At 40.5% G+C, this 23,017-nt stretch overlaps 1 long non-coding RNA gene across 1 annotated transcript; it reads right to left on the bottom strand.

Annotated features, from left to right (window-relative positions):
- LOC123288098 (uncharacterized) lies at positions 1–22,970 on the bottom strand. Its single transcript, XR_006531633.2, has 3 exons — positions 21,407–22,970; positions 15,085–15,245; positions 1–5,165 (listed from the first exon to the last, which is right to left on the bottom strand). It is a non-coding gene; the product is annotated as an uncharacterized lncRNA (long non-coding RNA).
- Between the last annotated feature and the right edge of the window lie 47 nt (positions 22,971–23,017).

The following is a 23,017-nucleotide window of genomic DNA, read 5'->3' as shown; positions in this document are numbered from 1 at the left end:
TATTTTATTTCATTTTGCAATCATTATGACTGCATATCTGTGTATTTATACGTGTGTAGTGTTATTGCAAATTAACCAGGCTGGGTTCTATAAGGGACACACAAACAATCTGCCCCTTTAGTTCCTTGTTGCACACACAAGGAAGAGCCATAGGTCAATTTCCACTTTTTAATTGGTTTTATAAGGTACATGTTAATGCTTAACCTTGTTATCCTGATTGAGATATAGTTCTTAAGCAGTTTTTGCAGTAGAAAAACTGTAATAAAAGCATAATAGTTTAACAGCTTTAAAAATCACTATTCCACCTTCAGATTAAACTTATACTGAACATTGACATGACACTATATTTATTAAGAACTGTTTACAGAGCTGGTCCCATGGCCTAGTGGTTAAGTTCAGCGTGCTTGGCTTCAGTGGCCTGGGTTTGGTTCCCAGGCATGGACCCACACCACTCCTCAGTGGCCATGCTGTGGTGGCAACCCACATACAAAATAGAGGAGGATTAGCACAGACGTTAGCTCAGGAAGAATCTTCCTCTGCAAAAAAAACTTTACATAACTATATATTTTTTCAGACTATGGAAGTAATACATGCTCATTGTAGAAAACTTGAAAAATATAGGAAAGGATAAAGCAGAAAAAGCAAAACTGACTATCACATCACAACCCAGTGATAACTTCTGTGTCACTTTGGTATGTTTCCCTTATCTTTGGTCACTGCTGAATCTCCACACATATAGCAGCACCTGACATATAATTAGCATATGATAAATATTCATTAAGGACATTAATGATATTCTCTGTTGAGTTAAACCAAGCAAATTTTACCATAAAATTAGTGAGACTATGAGTATCACTGTATTGACTTAGTATCTTTCAATTTTCTAGTTCAGAATTCTGAGGAAGTACTGCAGACAGATCCAAATCACAGAGAAGAGGCAGGGGACTCCAAGCCAAGGAGCGGCCTCTTTTAAACCATCCACTTAGAATCCACTTCAGAAGTGGTACTCTAAAACATTTCGTTACTTGAATATACTCGGCCACATCTCACATATGAAGGCAATTTCCCTTGCTGATTTGGAAGCTGCATTAACGTTTTCTAGCCTCTGGTATGTGATTTGGATTGTCAAGACTCTTATTCTTCCCCAAAGCAGAGTTCATCAAAAGTGATGGGTAAATCTTTTGATGTTGGATAAATTTTCCAATGCCTTAGGGGAGAGTGCTAATGAAAGACTAGTGGGAACTTGTTAAGCAGATCATCATGCTGCGATGCATCTTTGGTAGAAAACGGAAATTATGTGTGTTGGGTTGTGAAAGTGAGATAGCTTGTACCACTTCAGTGTTTCAATAACAGTGCTTCTCAAACTTTAAAGAGCATTTGAACGATATGGAAAGCTTGCTAAATTAGATTCAGGTGGTCTGCAGGAAGCCTGGGATTCTGAAAGACTAACAAGCTCCCAGGTGATGTTGAGGCTGCTGGTCCTTGGACCACACTTTGAGAAGTAAGGTCCCACCACACAAAGCTGATGAATAGCCCAACTGGTCTCTGCTATTAAAATCTCAGGGGGCTAGCCGTATGGCCTAGTGGTTAAGTTTGGCATGCTCTGCTTTGGCAGCCCGGTTTTGGTTCCTGGGCGAGGACCTACACCAGTCGTCCACAGCCACGCTGTGACAGTGACCCACATACAAAATAGAGGAAGATTGGCACAGATGTTAGCTCAAGGCGAGTCTTCTGCAGCAAAAAAATAAAATAAAATCTCAGGGAACAGTGTAGTGGGTACAATGGAGGCATTAGGCTGGGTCTCATGTGGAGTTATTCCATGAACTGATCTAAATCTTCTCTGTGTATATTTGAACTTCTCTGCTATCAAGCAGACAAGGCTACATTTAGTTTCTCTCTCTCTTTTTTAAAAAATTGAGGTGAAATTCACATCACACGAAATTAACCATTTTAAGTGAACAGTTCAGTGAGATTTAGCACATTCACAATGTTAGGCAATCATCACCTCTATCTAGCTCCCAAACATTTTCATCACTCCAAAAGGAAACCCTGTACCCATGAACGCTCACTCCCCTTTCCTCCCTCTCCCAGCCTCTGGCAACCACCAATCTAATTTCTATCTTTATAGATTTACCTATTCTGAATATTCCACATCCAGATGAAAACGTTCTGGAAGTAGATAGTGGTGATGGTTGCCTAACATTGTGAATGTACTAAATGCCAGTGAATTATACACTTCAAAATAGTTAAAATTATGAATTTTATGTTATGTGAATTTTACCACAATAGAAAAAAATATGGACATTTGCATTTTCTAACAAAAGCTACTTTTTTTTTTAAAGATTGTCACCTGAGCTAACATCTGTTGCCAATCTTCTCTTTTTCTTCTTCTCCCCAAAGCCCCCAGTATGTAGTTGTATATTCTAGCTGCAGGTCCTTCTGGCTCTGCTATGTGGGACGCCACCTCAGCATGGCCTGATGAGTGGTGCTAGGTCCGTATCCAGGATCTGAACCGGTAAAACCCTGGGCCACTGAAGTGGAGCATATGAACTTAAACACTTGGGCATGGGGCCGACGCCCTATCAAAAACTACTTGCTGAAGATGTTTTCAAAGTTAATTTGAGGCCTACAGGATGAGGCAACTGGGGCTTCAAGGTCACTCAGCTATTTCGTGGCAGAATAGGGCCCAGATTCCTTATTTCCTAATCATTGCCTTCTTTGCTGAGACAATAGGGCAGAAAAACAGTTTTAAGCACAGTACTATATTGGATGGCAAGACACCAAGGATCAAGATCTATACCTCAATGCTTGCAATCTAACTGAGGAAATAAAATTGTGACATGAGTACAAGGGAGCTATCAACAAATGCAGAATAATATGTACAAATGGAGTACAGTTAAACATCATTAACAAAGAGGCCATGAACCCTGCATTTGTTTGGACAGTCAGCTCTGAGGATGCTTCTTTCACTGCATGGGAAGCAATTCTAAGTAGACAAGCCATGCAAACCAGGCCACAGTAGGCACCTCCTAACCCATTTGAAACATAACATCTCTGCCCTTCTCAAACATCTCTAGTGAGCCTACTACTTTTAAGATCGTGGTTAAAAGAGCGGGCCCTGTAATCAGACTGCCTGGGTTTGAACCTAGCCCCACCAGTTACTATCATGGGACTTTGGGCAAGTTACTTAATCCTCTGTGCCTCAGTTTTCTTGTCTATAAAATGGGAACAAAAGTAGTACAAACCTGAGAGGTTATTATAAGCATTAAATAAGAAGATACACTTAAAGTGCTTAGAATAGTGCCCAGGACTTAATAAACCACAATAAATGTTAGCTGTTATTTTTATTGCATTAAAAATACTGATAAGCTAGAGGATTTTTGACCCATTCCAAGTCAGTCACTAGCTTTCTTTTTATCTCTAAAATGGAAAATATAATACTTGCCTCCTCTACTTCTGAGACTGAGGATCAAAATACATAATAAAGGCAAAGTGTTTTGAAAGTGATAAAGCACTATAAAAACATAAACTTGTTATTGAATGCACGGGAAATCATCTTTATCTATTCATAAAAGCAAATTTCCAAGAATTTCAATTTTGCTAAATTTTGTTTGGCCTATTCAAATTTATTGCACATACTTGAGTGTGCTAAAATCACGTCTCTTTCAAAATTATCATAATTCAGACTTTTCACTAATTCAGACAGCCATTTTCCAAATCCACACAAATTCTCGTAATTTCACTTTACGTCAAAAAATACTAGTGTGATGTTAGCTCAGGGCTAATCTTCCTTAGCAAAAAGGGGAGAATTCACGGTGGATGTTAGCTCAGGGCTAATCTTCCTCAAAAAAAAAAAAAAGAAAAGAAAAGAAAGAAAATAACAATACCTACTTCATGGAATTTATTGATAACTAAATAAAGTGATAGATGTGAATGTTCTTTATAAAAAATAAAAAAATACTAGTGTGGATTTATGCTCTTGCAAGGATTTGAACAAGAAGATTTCTAGCATCTTTTTCAACCTCATGCCTCACGCTGAAGGAATCCAGACTAAAAAGGCCTCAAGCGTAGGCAGAGTCTGGTGAATCTGATCAGTGAAAACATTTTAAGTCCAGTAAAAGAGCTGTAATTTGGGAGGAAGAGGGAAACATGAGAGGGAAAGTATACAAGACTGCGAAGATAGTTGTTGGATGAGAAAGAAAAAGAAAATCTGGAAGGAAATGGTGTTAACAGTACTTGTCTTCTGTGTTAAAAGATTCTGGAATAAGAAAATACCACAGACTCAGGGGCTTAAACAACAGAAATTTACTTTCCAGGGTTCCAGACGCTGGAAAGTCCACGATCAAGGGGCCAGCCCATCCAGTGTCTGCTGAGAGCTCTCCTCCTGGCTTGCAGATGGCCGCCTCCTTGCTGAGGCCTCACCTGACCAGGGAGGGGGATGGGGAGATCTCTCTTCCTCTTCTTATCAGGTCACAAGTCATATCAGATTGGGGTTCACTCTTATGACCTCTAACCTTAATTACCTGCTAAAAGCTCTATCCCAAATACGGTCACATTGGGGTTTAAGTCTTCAATATGTGGATTTTGGAGGACACATTCAGTCCACATCATGAGGATATATATTTTTTTTCATTTTCCAAGTTTCTGCAAACACAATGCATTATTTATATAATTTGTCTTTAAAAGACAGAAATAGGCGGAATGGGAGATCTCTTGGAGGTATTTTGAAGGAAGATATTATAAAGCAGTTAGTGAGGATCAAGAAAAATGTTAAATTACCCCCAAACTTAAGCCTAGGGGTCAGCCAGCCCTTTCATCAGCTGTGATGTGCAACTTAGGAAGGACGCCAGTTTGAAGGATAATGTTGTGAGTTTCTTTGGTTTTACCTGAAGTGTGATTCTATCCCAGTGTCTACAGGAGAAGCCATGAGGACAACTGTAAAGATAGGCCTGGAGGCACACGATAGCTCAGGTTATATGAGGTTCTCCTCCAGAGGCCTAGACTTGTCGGAGCTGGAACCGTGCCTGAGATTCCCGCTGGAATGATTTCTTCCTTCTCGGAGTTGATGGAGCAACTATCTTCAACACTCATTTGTCACGTCTGCATTCATTTATTCATTCATTCCAAAATATTTTCTGAATGCTCTTTGTTCAGTATCACTCAGGCTGAGAAGAGAGTAGACCAGATTTGAGGAATGAGCAGGGAGTGGAGACTAAGATCAAACCTAGGGGCTCCCCCCTACAGATGTCAGGTTAGGTGCATGACATTATTATTCTCATTTTATAGAGGAAAGAAACTGACTTTTTTCTATGCATATAGATCCATTTTATAAAACTTGGCCTTGTAGAGTGAGTGATGTCAGCATTATGGCAGAGTGAGTTGTTCCCTCTGTCTCTCTCATTTAAGTTACAACTAAATGGAGATTTGTTAACCAGCAAAGGACTCCCTGCACGGCACAACAGGACTTCTGAGAGATCCACACAGCTAGACATCTGAGGGTGGGTGGGCTTCATCCCTGGGAAGCAGTGAAACTAAGTAAGCACACTCCTCACTCTCCCTGGCAGCAGCAAGCCATTTGGTGGATCCTCACACAACAGCCTCGTGTGCGACGACTGTAAGAGGAGGTGGGGACAGCCCAGCCCACACGAACACTTTCAGAGTTGCAGCCTGGCTGCAGGAGTGTGCAATGTGCCATGGTGGCCTCACCTATGGGAACACTCTACACTGAGTGAGAGTGGCTCAGACACTATGTGGGCACCCAACCCTACTAGTGTAGTGCAGGCAAGAAGGTACCCCCTGCACCCCCTGCAGAGCACAGCAGACCATGGGACCCACCAGGTGATGGCTCAGCCCCTGTGTAGGTGCCCCTCTTACCTAGCATGTGGCAGCTCAGCCAGTCCCCTGCCAAGAACAGTGGCCCAACCTATGGTGCCAGACCCACCCACCTAGCCCAGAGACCTTACCCACATGAGCAAAAACCACAGACTGGCTGCAGTCAGTCTGGGCAAACACACAGCAGCCCTACCAACACAACTTCCATCAGATGGGATGGGATCAAAAAACACAGCTCCTGCCAACCCTCCAGAGGAGGCAGGTGGAATCTGTGACCTGATACTACCATAAATGCACTGGCAAAGGATCACTTCATCAAACGCCATGAAGAACTACATTAACACCTCAGAGCGGAAGGAAAATAACAAGTCTCCAGAAACCAATCCTGAACTCACAGAAACTTACAATCTCAATGACAAAGAATTCAAAATACGTATCATAAAGAAACTGAATTAGTTACAAGATAACTCAGAAAGACAGTTCAATGAGCTCATGAATAAAATTAGTGAGCAGAAGGAATATTTCACCAAAGAGATCAAAACTCTTAAAAAAAACCAGATAGGGAGCCAGCCTGGTGGCACAGTGGTTAAATTCGCATGTTTCACTTCTCGGTGGCCTGGGGTTCGCTGGTTGGGATCCCGGGTGCAGACACAGCACCACTTGGCAATAAGCCATGCTGTGGTAGGCATCCCACATATAAAGTAGAGGAAGATGGGCATGGATGTTAGCTCAGGGCCAGTCTTCCTCAGCAAAAAGAGGAGGATTGGCAGTAGTTAGCTAAGGACTAGTCTTCAAAAATAAAATAAAATAAAATAAAATGTCCATATTACCTAAAGCAGTCTACAGATTCAATGCAATCCCAATCAGAATCCCAATGACATTCTTCACAGAAATAGAAGAAAGAACCCTGAAACTTATATGGAACAATGAAAGACCGCAAATAGCCAAAGCAATCTTGAGAAAAAAGAACAAAGCTGGAGGCATCACAATCCCTGACTTCAAAATATATTACAAAGCTATAGTAATCAAAACAGCATGGTATTGGCACAAAAACAGACACATAGATCAATGGAACAGAATTGAAAGCTAGAAGTCAAACCACACATCTATGGACAGCTAATCTTTGACAAAGGAGCCAAGATTATACAATGGAGAAAGGAAAGTCTCTTCAATAAATGGTGCTGGGAAAACTGGACAGCCATACGCAAAAGAGTGAAAATAGACTAGTGTCTTACACCATACACAAAAATTAACTGAAAATGGATTAAAGACTTGAACATAAGACCTGAAATCATAAAACTCCTAGAAGATAACACAAGCAGTACACTCTTTGACATTGGTCTTAGCGGCATCTTTTTGAATATCATGTCTACTCAGGCAAGGGAAAACAAAAGAAAAAATAAACAAATGGGACTACATCAGATTAAAAATCTTCTGCAAGGCAAAGGAAATCATGAACATAACAAAAAGACAACTCATCAACTGGGAGAAAATATTTGCAAATCGCATATCCAACAAGAGGTTAATTTCCAAAATATATAAAGAACTCGTACAACTCAACAACAAAAAGACAAACAACCTGATCAAAAAATGGCTAAGGGAGCCAGCCCAGTGGCATAGTGGTTAAGTTCATGTTCTCCACTTTGGTGACCTGGGGTTTGCAGGTTCAGATCCCAGGCGCTGACATAGGACCACTCGTCAAGCCATACTGTGGCGGCATCCCACATAAAATAGAGGAAGATTGGCGCAGTTGTTAGCTCAGAAACAATCTTCCTCAACCAAAAAGAGGAAGATTGGCAACAGATGTTAACTCAGGGCCAATCTTCCTCACAAAAAGAAAAAAAATGGGCAGAGGATATGAACAGATATTTTTCCAAAGCCATAATAAAAGACAAAATCATCCCATTTGCAACAGCATAGATGGATCTCGAGGGTATTATGCTAAGTGAAATAAGCCAGAGAGAGACTAACACTGTATGATTTCACTCATATGTGGAAGATAAATAAACACAAGGATAAAGAGAACAGATTAGTGGTTACCAGAGGGGAAGCTGGGGTGGGCAAAAGGGGTAAAGGGCACACATGAATGGTGACGGGTTAGTCTTGTAAAGAAAGGCCCTGATTCCATGCACCTTGACTAGTATTTATTTATCAATTTATTAAATCTTTGCTAATATTGTATCTAAATAATGGTATCTTTCTTGTTTTCATTGCATTTCTTTTATTTCTGGTAGAGTTGAACATTTTTTTCATCAAGCCAAACATTTTAGTCTCTATATATTTTAGGGGCAAATGAATCTTGTAATGGATAAACAGGCTTTCAACGTTGACTGGTTTGGAACTGACTCTTGAATATAAAAAGATAGCTCCTATACCTGCCAAATTTTAAATAACTATATTTTCAAATACCTTCTAAAATATAGTGTATGTACATCTCCTAAGATTTTTTTTCTTTTTACTGTCTGATGAATATATAAGAGTCTAGTTCTTAATATATAGAATTCCTCTGCCCTAATAATGGCATTTGCTTCTCCCAGAAAACAGTCACCCTCAGCAAGCAGCTCAGAGCTGGGTTATGCTGAATTCTATAGGCACTTGGAAAAGTTTAAAGAACGAGCAATTCCACTCCTAGGGATATTCTCAAAAGAATTGAAAACAGGTACTCAAACAAATGCTTGTACATGAGTGTTCACAGCAGCACTATTCACAACAGCCAAAATCTATATAACCCAAATGTCTGTCAATTGATGAATGGACAAATAAATTGTGCTATGTATCCACAATGAAATATTATTCAGGTATGAAAAGGAATAAGGTACTGATATGTGTTACAACATGGCTGAACTTTAAAAACATTATGCTAAGTGAAAGAAGCCAGATACAAAAGGTCACATTGTCTGAGTCTATATGAAACATCCAGAACAGGTAAATTTACAGAGACAGAAAGCAGATTGGTGGTTTCCAGGGACTGAGAGGAGGGAGGAATGGGGAGAAATTGCTTAATGGGTATGAGATTTCCTTTTGGGATGGTGGGCGAAAGACTGACATTTTAGAGAACAATTATGAGGCACTTACATATACTATACGGTTGTAAATGAATGTGGTGGTGGAGAGGAGAGAAAAGTACCAAGCTTTTTATCTTGCATAGCCTGAAATTGGAATTTTTCAAGACAACTCTGCCTATTTCAACCATCTGAATCCCCCCATCTCTGAATGTTTACCCTGTTCATTTATGAGTTGACTTAATGTTTGTGTCTGTCCAATTTGTCGGTAAATGTGAATGAGCATCAGCCTGTCTGCCTTGGATTGCAAAGTATTAGAAGAGACAAGGTTTAGCTAATTCTCTCTGTGAATCATCTAGCGTGGCACAGCACCACACGCAATTAGGGATTTAATAAATGTATTTATTACGACCTTGGAAGCAGGCTTAGTCCCCTTTACTGCCTTCTTGGTCGTGCCAGCACTTCTCAAGAGTGGGGAAAGTTGACCTGATCTACTTTTCCCACATGGTTAGCCTGGAAGCCCATGCAGAATACAACAACTGAGGCCTACCAGTGGTATCTATTGGTGAATGTCTGTGTGGTATAATAAGTATGTTTGGTCTTTGTCCCTGGGTTCCTGGCACAGAGCCCCTGAAACCTTTGGAATTTCCTGAGTGATGGGGGTGGCTTTGTTACTCATAGGAGCCCTTTTTGAGCACGCCTGTGTTTATGCTAAGGAGGTGACTTAAGATGGGACTGGTCAACAGAAGACCAAGTGATTGAGGGCTGGAGATTAAACTCTATACAAATTCTTGAACAAGATTTTATGAGCTTCTGGGCTGGTGAACACATCCGTGGGCAGAGCTGGGAGGGTGGTACCCTAGTTCCATGGAGACAGAAGCTCCTGTGCTCAGGATTCTTCCAGACTTCGCCCTATGTACCTCTTCACCTGTATCCTTTATAATATCCTTTATAATAAACGGGCGAATGTAAATAAATGTTTCCCTGAGCTTTGTGAGCTATTCTAGCAAATTATCAGACCAGAGGAGGGGATCATGGGAACCCCGATTTATAGCCGGTCAGTCAGAAGTCCAGGTGACAACCTGGACTTCCAATGGGCATCTGAAGTGGGGGCAGTCTTGTGGAACTGAGCCTTTAAGTTGTGGGATCCGATGCTATTTCCACGGAGACAGTGCCAGAATTGAGTTAAATTTTTAGGGCACCCAGTTCAAGGTCCACTGAGAATTGGAGAGTGGTTTGGTGGTGTTGGAAAACAATCCAGTCTGAAATGTTATATTTTCACATTTCTGTAGCTGTTCGATGTGATATTATTATATATACTTGGCAACTTGACTTGAAATAAATATGTTTTAAAATTTGATTCACTTTAGTGTGAAATTTGAATTTTGTGGAATTCAAAGTGCTTTCAAATAAATGAAGAATTACAAAGCTTTATTTTGACTTTAATAACTGTTACTGGGGATGGAATGCTTAACCCTTGAGTTTTAACCTAAACAAGAGAAAGTTCTCATTACCAGCACAGGTGTAGAACCTGGACAAAGGCCCAGGGAAAGAGAGCACTTCTATTTTCTGCTCCATTTGTTACTGACTTGGTAAATAACACTTAGTTCTCCTTCGTTTCACCTGATCCCATATGTTAATAACTGCTGTATGAGGTTTAACAAACATCTACAAAAGCATTTGCTAATAAAAAAGTTTTTAAAAAATCTATGAAAGTAGGCAGAGACCCTTGATTTTGAGTCCCTCTAAATTGTAAACTGGAAGGATGGTTCTCACTAAGTGTGTGGGGGTTTAGCAGAAGCAAAAAGTATGGTCAGATCAAGAGAATAGCTAAAGCTAGCTATAGAACAGAAAGGAAATATTATTCAAAGAAAATTGTCTCAGGTACTATTGCTCGTAAAATTAGCAATGTTAACCCTCAAAATGCCCAAATAAATTAATGCAATCACTCCAATTTTCTATCCATTCTATCAATGTTCCAAGCATTCATTCATGCACCCATTTTTACTAGTTGTCTATTGTGTGCTAGGTTTTGAAATGTATAAAGAAGGTAAACATGGTCACTGCCCTCATGAAACTTATGGTCTACCCAGACAAATAAACAGTTACACAGTGGATTGCCTTTGCTGGCAGGAGGGGGTGTTGACTAGAGAGGAACACAAGAGAACTTTCTGGGGTGATGAGAATGTTCCATATCTTATTTTAGGTGGTGATTACATGGGCATATACAATCACCAAAACACTGGACTGAACACTTAAGATTATGCATTTTATTATATCTTAATTGCACCTCAATTTTAAAGAAGCAGAAGCCAAAAAACCTCCCCAAAAAGCGATTACAATACAGTATGACAAATGCTATGACAGAGTAAGTGTAGGTGTGATGTGCACATATATCAGGGTACCTGGCACAGTGTTGGGGGTTCAGAGAAATTCTCCCCGAAAAACCATGCAGAGCTGGTACCTGAAGGTTGATTGAAGATAACCAGGTGAAGAAGCCAGTGAAGAGCTCTTTCCAATAGAGAAATTGCATATGCAAAGGCCCAGAGGCAGGAGAGAGTGTGACCCATTTGGGGCATTGCAAGCAGTTCACTATGGTTAGAGAGGAAGTTGTGAGGTGAGGTTGGTGGCAGATGAGGCTGGAGGGATGAGCAGGGAACAGAACAGGAAAGGCCCTGTACAGATAATTTAATGAGTTTGGAGGTTATCATGAAGCCACTGGGAAGCCCTAAAGGATTTTAAACAGGAAAAGACAAGGTCAAACTTATGATACAGAAAGGCAATTTGTCTCCAGGGTGGAGAATAGATTGAAAGTGGGCAAGACTAACAGCAGGGAGGCAGTTAGGAGGCAGCTGCAATAAAGTAAGAGAAGATGTGGCCTGAGCACCGGCCATGGCTCAGGGATTGGAGAAGTAGATGGAGTTGAGCAGAAAGTAGGGGACAGAACTGACTGGCTTTGGGATTTAGGAAGAAGTCAAAGTCAAGGATGACTCCCAGGTCTCTGGTGTAGTGCCACAAAGCAAGATGGGGACCCAGGGAAAGGAGCAGAAGGGATAGGGAAGAGGGTAATGAGGGGACAGATCTGATCAACAGGTGAAGATGCACGCGGTCTGGGGCTCAGGAGAACGCTGTGCAGCTCTAGACATGGGATTCCTTGAATGACTATGATATAGGGAGACACAGGGCTGGGCAATGCCATCCATCGAGAATCCGTAGAGTGAGAAGTGAAGAGATTCACAATATTTTTATGAATACCAAAGTGCAAAGGTGGGCAGAGGAGACTGAAAAGAAACAGCTCAAAGAGGTAGAAGGGAAACCTGGGAGTGGGGGACAATTATCCAAGGGAAGAGAGTTGTGGTCCACACGAGACTTTGACATCAGCACTGCTCAGCTGGGTGATTTTGTCTAGCAAGGGACTTTTGGCAATGTCCGGAGACACTTTTTTTTTGAGGAAGATCAGCCCTGAGCTAACTACTGCCAATCCTCCTCTTTTTGCTGAGGAAGACTGGCCCTGAGCTAACATCCATGCCCATCTTCCTCTACTTTATATGTGGGATGCCTACCACAGCATGGCTTGCCAAGCGGTGCTGGGTCCGCATCCAGGATCCGAACAGGCGAACCCCAGGTGGCTGAAGCAGAACGTGCACACTTAACCACTGAGCCACCAGGCCAGTCCCCTGGAGACACTTTTGATTGTCACAGCTGGGGGGGGCCTACTGGCATCTAGTTGTTAGAAGCCAGGGATGCTGTTAAACATCCTACAGTGAGTAGGAGAGACTTTCCTCCCCACAAAAAGTTATCCAGTCCAAAACGTCAATGCTGCTGAAGTTGAGACACTCTGGTTTAAATGTTCACATTTTTTCCTACTTAGTATAATGCTACGCATAGCATCAATTCCAAATCGTATTTCCACGTATGATAGTAGTTATCAATGTAAATTGTGTTAGGTACTGTTTAAAGCACTTTTAAAAACAAACATATAATTTACTAGTATGTGAGGCACTGTTCTAAGCGCATTATGTTCGTTCAGTTAATCTTCACAACCGTAGGAAGTGGGTACTATCATTGTGCCCATTTTTCAGATGAGAAAATAGAGTTTAAGTAACTTGCCCAAGGTTACATATCTCATAAGTGGGAAAGCTAAAATTTAAATCCGAGCCTCCTGGTTTCAGATTCTGGACTCCCATGACATTCTATTGTCTCTCATCAATACAGTCTGTATTTCCTTTTGTATCAACGATCAGTTCATCTCTTTTAATAAATTATTGAGTGATATATGAGCATTCACCTTATATAGTTATATATTTTGGGATTTTTCGGTTATCTTTCTTTTACTGATTTCTAGTTTAATTCCATTGTGGTTTGGAGGACAAATATTGTATGATTTCTATTCTTTAAATTTGTTAAGGTGTGTTTTATGGCCTGGACTGTGGTCTGTCTTGGTGAATGTTCCATGTGAGCTTGAGAAAAATGTGTATTCTGCTGTTGTTGGATGAAGCAGTCTATAGATGTCAACTATATCCAGTTGTCTGATGGTGTTGTTGAGTTCAGCTCTGTCCATGTTGATTTTCTGCCTGCTGGATCTGTTCATTTCTGAGAGAGGGGTCTTGAAGTCTCCAATTATCATAGTGGATTCATTTCTTTCTTTCTTCCTTTTTTGTTGAGGAAAATTCTCTCTGAGCTAACATGTGTGCCAATCTTCCTCTATTTTGTATGTGGGATGCCTGCATAGCACGGCTTGATGAGTGGTGTGTAGGTCTGCGCCCAGGATCTGAACCCACGAACCCCAGGCTGCTGAAGTGGAGCTCATGAACTTAACCACTACACCACCAGGCCAGCCCAGTAGATTCATTTCTTTCTCCTTGCAGTTCTACCAGTTTTTGCCTGACATAGTTTGGCTATCTGTTGTTAGGCATGTACATGTTAATAATTGTTATATCTTCTAGGGGAATTAACTCCTTCATCATTATGTAATGCCCTTCTTTATCCCTGATAACTTTGCTTACTTTGAAATTTGCTCTGTCTGAAATTGATACTCCTGCTTTCTTTTGATTAGTGTTAGCATGATATATTTTCTGCATTCATTACTTTTAATCTATACATGTCTTTATATTTAAAGTGAGTTTCTTACAGACAACATATAGTTGGGTTGTATGTTTTTTGTTTGTTTGTTTTGTTTGTCCTGGGGAAGATTAGCCCTGAGCTAACATCTGTTGCCGAGCTTCCTCTTTTTGCTGGAGAAGATTTGCCCTGAGCTAACATCTGTGCCAATCTTTCTCTTTTTGCTGAGGAAGATTTGCCCTAAGCTAACACCTGTGCCAATCTTCCTCTTTTTTTGTATGTAGGGAGCCACCACAGCATGGCCACTGAAGAGTGGTATAGGTTAACACCCAGGAACTGAACCTGGGCAGCCAAAGTAGAACATGCCAAACTTAACCACTAGGCCACTGGGGCTGGCCCTGGGTTGTGTGTTGTTATTATTATTATTTTTTTTAGCCAGGAAGATTTTCCCTGAGTCAACATCTGTTGCCAATCTTCCTCTTTTTGCTTGAGGAACATTGTCGCTGAGCTATTATCTGTGCCAATCTTCCTCTATTTTGTATTTTGTATGTGGGATACCACCTCAGCACAGCTTGATGAGCAGTGTATAGGTCTGGATCCAGGATCTGAACAGCAAACCCCAGGCCGCCAAAGCGGAGCACATGAACTTAACCACTACACCACCAGGGTGGCCCCTGTGTTGTGTTTTTTGATCCACTCTAATGAGCTCTGTCTTGTAGCTGATGCATTTGGACCACTGACATTCAAAGTGATTATTGATATGGTTGGATTAATATTTACCATATTCATTACTGCTTTCTATTTGCTCTTGTTCTTTGTTCCTATTTTTGTCTTCTACTCTTTTTCTGCTTTTTTCTTAGCATATCAGTTATACTTCATTTTTAAAATTTTTTAGTAGTTGCAATATACATTTACAACTAATCCAAGTCTGCTTTCAAATAACACTATACCACTTCACAGGTAGTGTGAGTACCTTCCAATAACAAAACAATCCTAATTCCTTCTTCCTGTCCCTTGCATCACTGCTGTCATTAATTTCACTTATATACAAGTATACATAAGTATATATATGATATATACTATATACAGAGGCATGCATAATTGAATACATTGTTGCTATTATTATTTTGAACAAACAGTTATCTGTTAGATCAATTAAGAATAAGAAAAATAAAAGTTGTTATTTTACCTTTACCTAGTCCTTCTTTATATGCTCTTCCTTTCTTTATGTAGTTCGGAGTTTCTGACCCCAAAAGCATGAACTTGGAGACTAGAGACTTGGCCCCCTGTCCCAGCTTTGTCTGGAGGTAGATGAGCACATTTGACTCTTCTGAGGCACAGCTTCTTCAACTGTGAAATGAAAAGCGTGCGTAAAGTGACCTTGAAGGGCTCTTCTGGCTCAAAAATTCTACAGCAAACATCGAAGGACTCATTATCAAGTCCAGAATCTCTAGGCCATAGAAAGAGCCTGTTCAAGCTATACCATTATGAGATAACTATTAAATAAACGGGATGGATGAATGTAGTGATAAAATTAATTCGTATATCAGGACCCACAAAATGGAGGCTCCCCTCAGGGGCCCGGCCAATGTCACAAATCTAAACCTAGGTCAGCCTGCACTAATGGGAAACATCTGTCAAGGAAATCTAACGTATACCAATCACAATCCTTCCACTCAGCTTTAGTTAGCTTACCTTACCCTAGAAATAGGCGCCTGCTAGCCTTCTAAGGAAATCCCTGACCTGCTAGCCAATCCTGCCTCTTTCCACAGGGTCTCTGCTAAACACATTCTATAGAACTCACTGTTGCCCAAACTCCCTCAGGAAGAGCGGTCCCTTGCTTCTGAGGCAACGTAATCCCGCAGTCTATGGATCGTTTTCCCTTGAATAAAGGACATCAAACTCATTACTAAATTGTTTTAGTTTTGTCATTTGACAGTGGTCAAAAGGTACAAACTTCCAGTTACAAGATAAGTTCTGGGGATGTAATGTACAGCATGGTGACTATAGTGAACAATACTGTACTGTATATTTGAAACATTCTAATAGAGCAGATCTTAAAAGTTCCTATCACAAGAAAAAATTTTTTAACTATGTGAGGTGATGGATGTTAACTAAACTTATTGTAATAATCATTTTGCAATATATACATATATCAAATCATTATGTTGTACACCTTAAAGTAATAAAATGTTGTATGTCAATTGTATCTCAATAAAACTGGGAAAAATAAACAAAATTGAAAAAGAAAAGGGCAACTGGCTAATTAAAAAAGTTCTTTTTAGGGGCTGGTCCTGTGGCGCAGCAGTTAAGTTTGCACATTCGGCTTCCGCGGCCCAGGGTTCACCAGGTTGGATCCTCTTGTCAAGCCATGCTGTGGCAAGTGTCCCACATACAAAGTAGAGGAAGATGGGCACGGATGTTAGCTCAGGGCCAGTCTTCCTCAGCGAAAAGAGTTGATGTGGCAGATGGTGCAGATGTTAGCTAGGGCTAATCTTCCTCAAAAAAAAAAAAAATTTTTAACTCTGATTAGGATGTTATTTTTTCCTGGTGGGCCTTCATATTTAGTGCAGTTAATACAGTGCTTGCTACAAGTAAGCAAAGCAAAAGACTTCTCTTACAAGTAAACAAAAAGGCCAAGAAATCAACAACCAGAAAGAACACTCAGAATAAGACAGGTTTCACAGTTTGAGGGAAAGTCACACCCTAGCACTCTGATCTGGATGCTGTTTATCTTCAGTTCACGAGTGATCGTGTTTGCTTTCATGCTCGATGCTACTGTTTCATGTGCCTTCATTGGTGAAGGCCTTAAAGCGACTGTCACCATGTGATGACAGTGACAGGAACATGACCATATTTAGCTGAATCACCACCAAGCAATCTTTCCATCCAAATCCAATCTATTTACTCCTCTCTGTTCTCCCTCCCCAAATGTCCTTGGGCCTTTTGTCCATGCATCTCAACTGAAAGCATTGGCTCCCATTTCTAGAGAACCAAAGCAGAGATCCTTTGTTCTAAAAAATAACTTCTTTACTTTATCACACCTGGTAGGGGAGGAAGTTGCTTTACCAGTCAAAGAAACTCAGTTCTCTAGGGCACCATGATGCTAAGGAGAATTACGATGTTTGAAGAGGTTCATTTAAAAGTACAAAGATGGAGAAACTTTTTTTTTTTTTTTACTGGGAAAGACATTTGCAACCACATGGATGAACCTTGATGACCTTAGGCTAAAGAAAACTGTCTGAGATAAATCAGACCGAGAAAACCAAACACTGAAGATATCTCTTATACATGGAATCTCAAAAGACTGAAATCATGGGCCAGCCCTGTGGCCTAGTGGTTAAGTTTGGCGCAGTCCACTTCAGCAGCTAGATGGGTTCCTGGGTACAGACTTACACCGCTCGTCTGTTAGTGGCCATGCTGTGGTGGTGGGTCACATACAAAAAGAGGAAGATTGGCAGTGGATGTTAGCTCAGGACAAATCTTATAGGAGAGGTGTTGTTTAAGGGTACATACTTGCAACTGGTAGATAAATAAGTCCTGGAGACCTAATACTGAGTATTAGGACTGGACTAATATTCACTACTGGACTGAGGACCAGTACAGTGATTATAGACAACTGTATTACAACATTAAACTTCCTAAGAGACTAGATCTTAATTGTTCCCAACACTAGAAGAAATGATAATTATGAGACAAATTAGAGGTGTTAGCTAATGCTACAATGGCAGTGCATTGCAATATAAATGTATCAAATCAATGTTGCACACCTGAAACTTACACAATGTTGCATGTCAAATACATCTCAATTTTAAAAAGACAAATATACCAGTATGTTTTAACACAGACACAATGAATAAAATTACTTCAATTGTGTAGCATTTTGTCCTAAAACTAAAGAATGAGAAGGTAGAACACTGAATGTATATTTCTCTTTCTTTAGCAGTCTTGCTACTTGTAGTGGGTTGAATGGCGGCCCTCCAAAAGTTATGTCCCCCAGAACCTGTCAATATGACCTTATTTGGAAAAAAGGTCTTTGGAATTAAATTAAGAATCTCAAGATGAAATTGTCCTGGATTATATGAGTGGGCCCTAAATCCAATATCCAGTGTCCTTTTTGTAAAAAAATTGAGGTATACTTGACATACAACATTATATTAGTTCAGGTGTACAACATAATGATTCGATATTCGTATATATTACCAAATGATCACCACAATGTCTAGTTAACATCCTTCACCACAATTAGAGCTTTTTTCTTGCGATGAGAACTTTTAAGATATACTCTTTTAGCAACTATCAAATATGCAATGCAGTATTGTTAACTATAGTCACCAAGCTGTAATTACATCCCCATGACTTATTTATTTTATAGCTGGAAGTTTGTACCTTTTGACTACCTTCACCTATTTCACCCCCCCCACCCCAATGACCAGTGTCTTTATAAGAAGAAAAGATGTTGCACACCTTAAACTAATACAGTGTTACGTGTCAATTATATCTCAATAAAACTGGAAAGAAAAAGAGAAGATACCAAGAAGGCCATATGAAGATGGAAGCAGAGACCGGAGTGATGTAGCTACAGCCAAGGAATGCCTGGAGCCCCCAGAAGCTGGAAGAGGCAGGGAAGGATGCTCGCCTAGAGCCTTTGGAGGGAGCACGTCTCTGCCTACACCTTAATTTAGGACTTCCGGCCTGTAAAGCCATGAGAGAACAAATTTCTGTTGTTTTCAGCCACCAAGTTTGTGGGTTTTGATATGGCAGTCCCGGAAAACCAATACACTACTTCTGACATTTTTTTTATTGTGCCCATTTAAGGTCCATGAGGAGAAGGGATGTGTCCCTCTTTTTGGTGCTTGGCACATAGTGGGTGCTTAATATATGTCAAATGATATGAGCTATCAATACCGGGGGAAATTGTACTGACTCCACATTTCAGTGACAGGTGAATTGTTTCCCCAAAACTGTATAATGTTTACAATATCCATAAAGAGGTTCAATGTGAATGCAGATCTAATGTACAAGAATTAACTTGTTTTGCAAGGTCTGTCTCTTTATTAGAATAGTAATACTGGGCTGGGGATAGAAGCCTTGGCAGCTCTTCTAACTTTCATCACTGCCTCACTAAGCCTCAGGCAAGAGAGCTCATTTCTGTGGCTCAGTTTCCCAAGCCATGAAGAGAAAATCCTGTTCCCTTTCTGCCTACTAAGGAGAAGGATGGGGTTGTGGTGGGGGTGTGGGGGCCGGGGGAAGCCTGTAAAGTGCTTCACCGTACTTAAGAGAAATATAAAATGGCCCCACAGTATTTGTTTTACGCTCTGGAAACGAGTTTACAGTTCTGTTTCTGTTTCACTTTTGGTATCAGGATTTTTCAACCATTTAGCAAAGTGTAAGACATAAGCTGCCAGTTAATAGTCATTATCTCCAGTTTAAAGATAGAGAAACTTAAGGCAGAAGAGGGTTATATGTCTAAGTCGGCAAAGTACTTCACCGGCAGAATTCCAAAAAGATTCTATGAGTCCAAAACAAAATGATTCTGCAGAACCTTCTGTTTTCCAGCTGCAGAGACACTTCTCTTAAGTGCAGTAAGGATGGTTGAAAACATTTTTATTGTAGCAGAAGTCAATCAGACAGCCAAGGTTCAGATAAGACCCAGAGAAAAGATGCTTTTTCATTCTACCAGTGAGTAGATTTTATGACCTATCTACAACTTTGGCATTTGTGAACTCAGGTTAAGTCAGGCTAGTTAGAGAATCCCTTTGGTCTTTTAAATCATGAAATTCAAGCAACGGCCACAAAGAAGATGGATTACCTTGATGGCATAAAATAGTTATATTTGTGAAGGTGACCAAGGATAAACACAATATAGCAAACCAGATCCAATTCTCAGATAAATCCAACTTTCACTTGGCTCATATCTAGGCAACCAGAGTCATGCACTAATCTAATGATGCAACTTAACTCAGATGGGGGGTGGGTGGGGAGTGGGTGGAGAGATGCAAGTGCTGGAGACAAGGCAAGAATGGCAGAATGTAGAGAATTGTTAAAACTGGGTGAAGGATGCATGGGAGTTTGTTACACTATTTTATTTACTTCATACAGTATGTGTTCAAAATTTTCCAAAATATGAAATGGTGTAGTACAGCAAATTGCTAATCAACTTTGCAAAAGGCTCATATGGTCTTCCATGATTTATTATTTTTAAGAGAGTTTATTGCTAGAACAAAAATAGCTAGTTTTCTACCCTATTTTCTTATGAATATGCATGATAATTGATGTAGATTATTGAGTAACTTAAAATTTAAATAATGAAGCTTCTGCTACTTCTTGAATTTGAGACAGGTTTTGAAATTATTCAATTGACACATTGTGAATTCAGTAAAAGAATTTTTTTGAGGGATTAAAAAAAGACAAACTCAGAGAACAGCCCCAGCACATCCTCAGCAAGTAGTTGAGCTGCAATAAATTATCCCACGTGTCTTAGTAATACTTTTTGAGTCTGTGATACAAAGTATTAGGCTATTATGATTTTAGCAAACAGACCACATTTTCCTAAACTACAATTGGTACAATTAGTACACCATTGAAAGAAGGGTGTCATATAAAGTTTGAAACAAAGAAAAAAATTTTGATCCCACAGTGCACCTCTTTTATATAAAAAGTATAATGTTTAAGCACAAAATTCCTCTCAAGCTTCAGGAGGTCCCAACTTCAAGTATTTAGAGATTATGGACTCATGTGTACTCTATTTATTCCCTTATGATTTTTTTTTCAATATCATATTCCTTCTCAGTTTTCCAGAAGAATTCACTCAAATATTTATTGGGAGCTTGCTTTATCTTAGGCACAGAATAAGACAAGTCTTCCTCAAGAATTGCAGGGGTTTTTGTTTGTTTGTTTTTGTTTTTGAGGAAGACTGGCCATGAGCTAACATCTGTGCCCGTCTTCCTCCATTTTATGTGGGACACCTGCCACAGCATAGCTTGACAAGCAGTGCGTAGGTCTGCACCTGGGATCCCAACTGGCGGACCCTGGGCCTCGGAAGCCAAATGTGGGAACTTAACTGCTGTACCACCCAGCTGGCCCAAGAATTGCAGTTTTAAAGTGGTCTCCAATATTTAAATCTCTCCCGACCCTTGGTTGCTTTAATTGCCTTCCTCTGGCCACTCTCTAGCTGCATTAACTCTTTTTTGTGTGTTGTTTCTCAATATCACTATCATTATCATTATTATTACTATTATTACAGCTTATTGAGATATAATTCACATATACAATTCACTTATTTAAATTGTAAAATTCAACAGTTTTTAGTATGTTTACAGAATTGGGCAACCATCACCACAATCAATTTTAGAACATTATCATCACTCCAAAAAGAAACTGTGCCCATTAGCCGTCACTCCACTTCTCTCTAACCCCCTCCACTTTAGGCAACTGCTACTCTACTTTCTGTTTCTATGGATTCACCTATTCTGGACATTTCATACAAATAGAATCATACAATATGTGACCTTTTGTGTCTGGCTTCTGTCACTTAGCATCCATTTTTCAAGGTTCATCCATGTTGTAGCACGTATCAGTACTTCATTCCAATTTTGGCTAAATAACATTCCACTGTATGGATAGAACACGTTTTATTTATCCATTCATCAAATCACGGGCATCTGAGTTGTTTCCACTTTTTGGCTATTACCATCACGCTGCTACGAACATTCACGTATAAGGCTTCTTCGTGCACATATGTTTTCATTTCTCTTGGGTTTATACCTAGAACCGGAATTGCTGGGTCCTACGGTAAGTCTGTGTTTAACATTTTGAGGAACTGCTGGGCTGTTTTCCAAAGCAGCTGCCCCATTTTACAGTGCCACCAGCAATGTATTAAGGTTCCAACTTCTCCACATCCTCAACAACACTTACATTTTTATTTTAGCCATCCTAGTTGGTGTGAAGTGGCATCTCTTTGTGGCTCTGATTTGCATTTCCCTGATGGCTAATGAAGTCAAGTGTCTTTTCATGTGCTTATTCCTTAACTCTTGAAGTAGACCTGCCAGCTTCCTTTCTTAATGAGTTAGAAATACGGCTTTGTACCACTGGCAAATTTTTATTGAGTTTCTTTGTGCCTAGGTCATTAGAAGAACAAGTTAATACTTTCTCTTCCAGCGAAGCTCAGCTGCTGCTCCCACGTGGTGAAGGAAAGGCTTTCTTTGCATTTTTCCAAAGAAGAAAATCTGGGACTATACTGCATAAGAAGTTAAATTACGTTATCAGAGCAGTGCTTGAAGCAAGAAAAAATAAATAAGCTGAAACATAAGCTAAAAAAATAAGTATTGTTTCAGCCTAAGGAAGTGGCGTGGCGGTGTTTCAGTCTGACATAATCCACGTAAGCAAATACATTAAAAAGGGATACAACAGTCTCAGGTCCTCGTGAGAAGTGAACTGACATCTTCAAGTCTCCTCTATTTCAATACTTAAATATCGGTTGAGTCAGAGGAGAGAGGAAGAAGCGTAGGGAAACCAACCAAGCGTCATCCAGTCAAGCTGAAGAAATCGGCACCTTAATTTGCAACCTCACTTTCTCTGCCCAAATAAAGTCAACTCCAAGGGCTCGCCCGAATTCTCTCACGGTGCTAGGACTTGGTTATTTTGAAGGTCGCTCTGAAAGAGCAGCTGGGTATCTGAGAACCGTTGGTTCTTAAGTGTTTTCACTAAAACCTCGTTTTGAAAGGCGCGTCCTTGCGTGCGCAGCTGCCGCTGCTCACCGGGCCTTCGAGCGAGGAGACGGGAGGTCACGACCGAGAGGGAGAGGCCGGAACGCCTCGGGAGGAAATCCGAGGCCCTGCTCTGACGGTTACAACAAAAGCCTTCAAACCAACCGGCGTTTTCAAATTTACCACGACCCGCCCCGCCCTCACGGCCCGGGAACTTGACCTCCTAGCCCTAAAGCCAAATCCCTGCCGCACAAGTTCCTAAGGGGACGCTGACTCCTATTTCAGCGACCCAACCACGAAAACCTCCCCAGAGAGCGCCTCCTGCCACTCCCAGGCCCGCCCATCTCCGCTCGGGAGGGAATGGAGTCTTTCTCCGCCCACCAGCAGCGCCAGAGGCCCCGCCCCATTCCCGCC

This window comes from Equus asinus, chromosome 8, assembly GCF_041296235.1.
Source record: "Equus asinus isolate D_3611 breed Donkey chromosome 8, EquAss-T2T_v2, whole genome shotgun sequence".
In the NCBI taxonomy this organism is placed as follows: domain Eukaryota; kingdom Metazoa; phylum Chordata; class Mammalia; order Perissodactyla; family Equidae; genus Equus; species Equus asinus.
This window is presented reverse-complemented; position numbering and strand designations above follow the sequence as displayed.